The sequence below is a fragment of the Lonchura striata genome, chromosome 3 (genome assembly GCF_050655825.1).
Source record: "Lonchura striata isolate lonStrDom1 chromosome 3, ASM5065582v1, whole genome shotgun sequence".
Lineage (NCBI taxonomy): Eukaryota > Metazoa > Chordata > Aves > Passeriformes > Estrildidae > Lonchura > Lonchura striata.
Window position 1 is genome coordinate 40,446,236 of NC_140705.1, and position 7,532 is coordinate 40,453,767.

Here is a 7,532-nt window from a genome sequence, read left to right on the forward strand (position 1 = left end):
TTGGTAGCTGGATATGTGCTACAGTGAAACCCCAACTCATGTTTGTTAAGACATGTAGAATAAATCAAGTGTGATATTTGAATTTTTTTATTAAAATAGCAGGACTGGCATTGGCGTTCAGAAAATAGCTGGGAGAATATTTACTATTCTGATGGCACTGAGCTGGGCAGGCAGAGTAGCTACAGTCCCACCTTTAAAATGTGTAACTGTACTTTACAGTTGAAATATTACAGGAAAATTTTCTGGAGCTGTAAAAAGCATGGGCTGTTCACAACTTGCTCAACAACTCAGGAGAGAGAACGCACAAACTTCACCCCCTGCTTTATGAAAACATGCACACATTTGGGAGCCACCTGCTTTCACAGTGATGCTTCCTTCACCAGCAAACCTTCGCATTTTCCCCTTCTGAATCATTGTGTGACAGTGAATCACTGATGATCTTCAGCGGCAGGACCAAAAATAGGGCTGGGCGTAGAGGAAGGCTGGGGTAGGGGCAACCTTTCCTATGTTCAGCCCTGGGTCTCCCAATCAACAGTGAGCCTGGTGTTCTACCTCCAAATACTTCAGATCCTCCTGGGAGCAATCACCTTTCCCTGCTCCACGGGCTATTTCTGCAGTGCTGCACTCACAGTGCCGAGAAGCCGCGGCAACAGGAGCCGCATTAGCATGCGGTGAAGTTTGCACCCCGGGTAATTATGGTTTTCTTTGTCACAGTGAATCACTGCATGTGAAATTACGGCAATTTCCCTATGCAGAGATGTAGTTGATAAATCAAAGCTGCTTACTAGATAATGACCGTGCTTCAGGTGGCTCCCAAAGAAATGCTGCCTTCCAAACGATGGTGAAGCACGGCCCAACCTCAAAGCCTGCATGCCTAGGCAGAGAAAATTCAGCTCATCTCACTGCTGTCTGTGAGGTTAGCCCACCCTCAGCCACTGCAGAGTCCACTGTGAAGGACAGAAAAACTGCATCTGCCTGCTGACAGCCCATGTGTCCTCTCTCCAAATGTTATTTCTGTATCACATTTCTCCTTTAAATTTCCTCCCTGTTTTGATAAACAAGTCTTTATTTTAGACCCTCAATTTCCATCCTAATCAGCACTTCTCTAAGACCCTCTAACCCACTTAAGCTGCATCTGCTAAGAAACATTTTGATGCCTATTGTTTATATCTTCCCTTCTTTCTTTGAGTCCACCCACTGGCACTTCCTATATCAAATTCCAATTTCTTGCACTTAGTTTCAAGGCTCTTGACAACTCACTCTTTCTCGTCTTGTCTATTACTGCATTTATCAACTTGTTAGTATTTTTGAAGCACCCAGAAACCATGGTAATGAGTGCCACAGAGAAGCTCATGAGGAAATTAATTATTCTGCTTCCATTGTAGGACTTGAATCCTGTGCAATAAGTAAGGCTTGGGGTTCACACTTCAAAAGAAATCCCCACCAGCTCATCATTAATTCATCAATCTCTACCTCCTGTACCAGATGAGGCAGAGGTCTCAAGGAAAAAAAAAAAAAAAAAGTAAGAGAAAGAAATTAAATCTGCACCCCATACCTATGCAAAAAAAGTGGCATTAAAATTATGTGTGCAGTGGAACTCTGGTATTCTTAAACTCAGTGTTAGGGTCTGAAGTGCCCTTTAACAAGTGCCCTCCCCCTGTCTGAAATGGTACATCATGGCCCAGAAAAAGTAGCAAAGTAGAGGTAATCACTGGGCTTTCAAGTAAAGACACAACTGGTTTTGGGTGGGATTCAGCCTGGGATTGAGGTTTGAAATTTGATGTCTGACCGTAGGGTACACTCCTGAGCCATGTTCATCTTCCACAGTCCCCCATGGAGATCTGGGCCAGGCAGTCAGTGCAGCAGGAGCAGTTCAGCTCACCCAACAGCAGACACTTCTGTTCTCCTGAGGAGCTCAGAGCATATCTTCATGGATTTCAACAATGCAGGCACCTAGAGAAGCCTAGAAAAGTCTTGTGTGGTAAGTACATTTCTCTCTAAATGTGCTTGCCACACAAGAGTCTGTGGTTAAATCCACGGCCAGCACTGAATTGAGACTATCTTTCTCTTCTCTTTCTTGCTGCACCTTTTTTTCTCAGACTGCAAACTTCACAGTAGTTAATCTGAGCCAATAAAGAACACTGCATGCAAGGACTCACGCTGGTCAGATTATTTGGGCTCTACCACAACATAAACATTGAATAATATTAGTTGCAATAATCACCCTCACTTTCATTTTCCCTTTAGATATTCCCTTTAGATAGGATTTGTTTGCAGCTCTTCAGCCATCATTTCAGATGCTGTAAATAGCCTGTCTGGCCTCCAGCTGCTGCTCCTGGTCTCACCTGGATCCTGCTAGCCTTCTCTACACAGATGCCCAGGTCTCCCAGGACATACTGGGCACCCACCTTGTGCTCCTGAGCCCATCTCCCAACAGACATCAGCATGAGGGAAAAGTTGGCAGACCTCTGATCAGTTGCTGTGAATAATTTAACAGGAAAATAAGCAATATTAGAAGGTTTTGGGGTTGAATGGACCTTTACAGATCGTCTAGTCAAATCCCACTTCAATGAGTAGGGACATTGCCATGCAGGATCTGGCCAACAGATAAATGGCTTTTCAGGGAATTTACCTGTGCAGTTTCCCAAGGGTTGCTGTTCTGCGGCACTCTTGGACCATATGCCTGCCTCCATCTCCTCACACAGAGAACACAGGCACCCACCCTCACCTTTTTGGCAGCACCCTGTGAACCAAGGATCATCAGGTTTACCACCAGTTACTATAACAAACCAAATTCCCACTGACAAAGCTGCAGTAAGCAGCTGTGTGTGCCCATATGGCCCAGAATTACTGTGTAGCATCCAGAGTATTTCTCACATGCCCCAATTTAAAGTTTTTGGGAGTAAAGGATAAACACAGTTTGTGAGTATTTCGCCAAGACAGAAGTTCACTGGAACAGAGAGACCCCTGAATTTGACTGTGCTTTGGCTGCCAGCTCTTCCAGGCTTGCAATATTTAATGTTTCAATAGGTGCACGTTTCTGACCTCAGTGTTTATTAAGGACATTGAAATTTCTAGCCTTCATGGAGAGAAGTCTATGAACAACCTCACCAACCACAAAAGTTTAAGGCAGTGAAAGGAGCCAAAAATCTACTAGAATGGTAATACAGGCTTGAGCTTGACTTGTCTTTGTTTTTGGGGGAGTTGTGTTATTTTTGGTAGGTTGGGTTGGGTATTTTGGGATTTTTATTTTATTTTTTTAATGCAACACTGACACCATCACTTAGGAAACTAGACTTGATGTCAAGCCTCTGTGAGGTTTCAAAGATCTGCGTATAGCTTTGCACCTTTATTGTCTGCCAGCTGTTACCCTGTATTTGCCCCAGCCAGGTCACAGCTCCTGTCACGCAGCCCCTCTGCTGCATTTGGGGCAGCACACTAAGCCTGGCTAAGGACTTGCACTTGCTGAAAATTTTCAAAGATACAGTGAAACTAGCTACCACAGTGCTCTCAGCAAAGACCTTAAAGCTTCTGCACTCCTGACAGAGCTGTCCTCTCAGGATTACTTATTTTTACATTGGTAGCAGTAGCCATACAGAGTGAGGAGAGCAGGGACCCCTCCTCACACCCAAGTTTGTCAGTCCTTCCTCTTGTGCTACACCCTGAAATCCTTCCTGAGTGTCAAGGGGAGAGGGGATCAGTGACAGAATTACTCCTTTCAAACAATGCTGGTGGCTAAAGTATTTGCCTGGGGAGATGAGGGCTTAACTGACTGGTCATTAAAGTTTCATGCAACCCCTACTCTCAAGAGAGCAACTCTCAGCTGTTCACAGCTCCACAGAAAGCACAGACACAAAATAAGGACACGAACCAAAAAGCTATTTTAGATCCATTAGTTATAATTTACACACCAATGACATACAGCATAAAGACAAAATATACAGATCTTCATATATATGTACATTGATCAACACAGTGCACAATTTAAAGTTATGTTACAGTTAAGTGTACAATTTTAAATATGGCTTTATAAACTAGTAATAACAGTGCTAAAATAACGTATGTCTTGTGTAGTTCATAGACAAACAACATAGTGCAGCTGCAGCATCAGAGTCCCCATTTAGAAATGTGTTGCTTCATTTTGTTAATTAAACCTTGTACACTGCAGCTAGCTGGATATATCCCTTGCCCCTACACATCTACATATACTTTATTATTACTGGATTGCACACCCCTGTCTTTGGGACTTGCATTCTTCAAGTATCCTGAAAAATAAACACCTGTACATTTGAGGAAAGGTAAGTCAGAAGAACTAATTAAGAAGCAAGAGAAGAACACACACAATCATAGTGCCCAGTGAAAATACCAATGTGACCAGTGCAGACAAAAAAAAGCACTTTTTTTTTACGGAGCCTAAAAAAGAACAACAGTCACATCTTGTTTGCCTTACTGCCCCCAATAAAGCAAAATTTTACTTTAGTATAATTAGACAGGACTGAGAGAAGTGGTAATTTCAGGGTCACTTGGAAGCTCTGTTGGAAACTCTGGCACCACTGAAGCAAATGGCACTTTTGTCAACAACTTCAAAATGGAGCAGGATTTTATTTATTCCGCAAAACTTGAATGCCTTTTGGCAGCGTATGTTTCAGCTTTAACTTGTTAAGCTGAATGTGTAAATCATTACATGAAATCCCACAAACCTTTTTATGCTGCTGTCTGACCAAAAGACCATAACGATCTCCTTGGCCTTGAAAAACCCAGGAGTGGTGCAACCAGGACAGAGAACTAAGAGTTTAATACTGTAGAGACACACAGGGTTTTCAGTGACTAGAATTCCTGTACTGTACAAAGACTAATACCATTTAACTTTCCAAATGGCTCAGAGAGCTGCAGAAACCTCTGCTGAAAAGTATTTCATACTGGGGCAGCTCCACAGGGAATGAACATAGAAGAAGCCCTCCACAGGGAATGAACAGAAGCCCTCTCCAATGGCCATCAAAGAGAGGACTGCCCCAAACCACTGAGACAGAACTGATTCGTGTTGCAACCCTTCTCTCCACCAAGGCAAAGCTGTGAAGACTGGGGTCGCTGGCCTGAAAATTAAATGTACATGTGCAGTGTGGGGAAACAACTTCCATCAACAGAACACCAAAACAACAGCCCACGTTCACCAGCAGGCTCAAAGCTCTGCTCACTGCCAAGGCTCGCTCCCAAACAGACCCTTGTCTCTGCAGCTCAGCCATGGGATGACAGCAGGCTGATGCCCCACAGGAGCCACAACTACCAAAATGAGCCCCTGCACAGTCTACCCAGCACCAAGGAATACCCAAGGCACAGCATACATGCATGTCCCATAGCACTGATCAACTGCTGAAAGCCACTGCAGCCTTCAGAGTTACCTGCAGTCCTCTGGTTCCGTGGCATTAAACAGAACAGCCTGTGTGCTGCTCTGGATCACAGCTGCTCAGAGGTATGGGCATGACTCACATCTATGGGTACCCATTTCCATATCCCAGCTCCTGGACCATCCAACTTAATTCTGCATTTAGAGAGCATAATTTGCTTTATTAGTACCACAACCCTAAATTATGATTTCACAGTATTTGGAGAGGGAAGGAAGGTTAGGCCGAACAGCTACTTGTCAAAAAACAGCTTCAAATTCTTATTCAAACATCTAAGGACAAGACTCACTTGAATTCATCCCCTGCCACAGAAATTTCACTTGGTGAGCTGCCCTGCATAAATCTGCACATAACACGCTTTTCCAGCAGGCAATATTTTGTAGGGCTTAGCATCTGACAGATACAGGCCTTTCAAGGAAAACAGTATGAAACTGTCATGATTACTTGAGCAGACATCACTGACAAAAGCAAATTTGTGCCTGAACTGTTGCTGCAGAAATATTTCAGGCAGTATTTTTTCAAAGTGAATATAGATCTGGAGGGACATTGCCAAGGTTTTAAAGATCAAAATGTGTTACTTGCAGTGCTATAATTGGATGGAAACAGTCCTCCAGATCTGAAACATCAGGTTCAGTTTGGTTTTTAAATCAAACACCACATTTCTGTAGGACCTATACATCCCAGTGCCTGTTTCCCCCACTCGGTAACAGTGAGCTCTGCTGACAGAGCCAATGAGACCGACAGGGGTAAACAAATCCCTTCTGACATGACAGAGTGTCACACAGTCAAACACTGCCATTCACATGAAAAAAAACCAACAGACTGCTTCAAATCTAACTCCACTGGAAATGCAGGGCTTGCTTTGAACTCCCATTTGCCAAATGAGGGGCAGACCAATTGCTCATTCCTTTAAAGCAGTTCTATGGAAACACAAAGGCAGTACTTAGCCTTTGGCAGTATTTAGGGTAAGGTAACCAGGAAGAACAGTGCTGTCTCCTCACTAGGATTTGGGCTCATGCTCCAGCTCATAAACAGGGCAAGGGTCTCACCCATCCAGTACAACATCACCCCACAGTGAGTTTCTGGCTGTGGCAGAGGGACCCCCAGCTAGGAAAAAACCTTCTGTGGTCTGTGCCACCTCAGACATGATGTCCTGGCATCCATCAGCCTCCAGCTCCTGGCAGAAGCTGCTATCCCAGCTCACCTGCTGGGCAGCTGGCAATCCACAGCTGTCCCAGGTTTCAGGGCTGCAGAGACACCTGCTGACTCTCAAACCCCACAGCAGCACAGTCTGGACTTCCAGCATCCCTACAATGCACTTGCTCACAATTTTGATCAGCGAGGGAGGAAAAAAAAAGGAAAGAAAAAACCAAATGAAATTAAGATGCTCTCTGACTATTTTTAGTTCTGTATAGCCCCTCAGCACTAACATTAAAAATAGATATGATGGAATGGGAAAAAAAAAAAAAAAAAAAAAAAAGACTGCAGGGCTAAGAAAAACATTGCTCTTTTAGTAAAATTTTGGAAAGTCAAAAACAATTGTTCCCTTTTTAAGAAAACACTTTTTTTTTTTCCCCATGCAAACCAAAATAAATGAACATTTTTTAATTTATTTTTTTAAACCTTTTTTTTGTTTGTTTCCCTGTCATGGTTTGACACTGGCACAATGCTAGTGCCCTCATGAAAATGTGATCTCTACTTTGAATGCTGTGAAGTGGAATCTAGAATAGAGCAAAGCAGGCCTAAGCTTAATAATAGGAAAAAAACTTTATTAAACTACTACTACAGAAGAAAAGAGAAAACTAAAGAAGGGGAAAAAAAACTACATAAATATTTAAATGAAAACTTTGCAAAACATTCTTCCCTCCACTACCTAACTCTAACAAACTACAGTGAGACACAATTTGGACTTTAATCAGGTTTCTACCCTTTAAACAACTGATATTTAGTTTATCGAGGGAACAGAGTCTCTCCTGTGCCACAGACCTCTTAAGAAACACAGCTCTACATCCTGTGTTTCCATGTTACACATGGCACCGCTTGGAGAAAAAGTTTGCCATGGTGACTCTTTTCCTTTCTATGTACAGTGCTCTTACTACAATGCATGGATGGTCAGACTGCCTTTAGGAT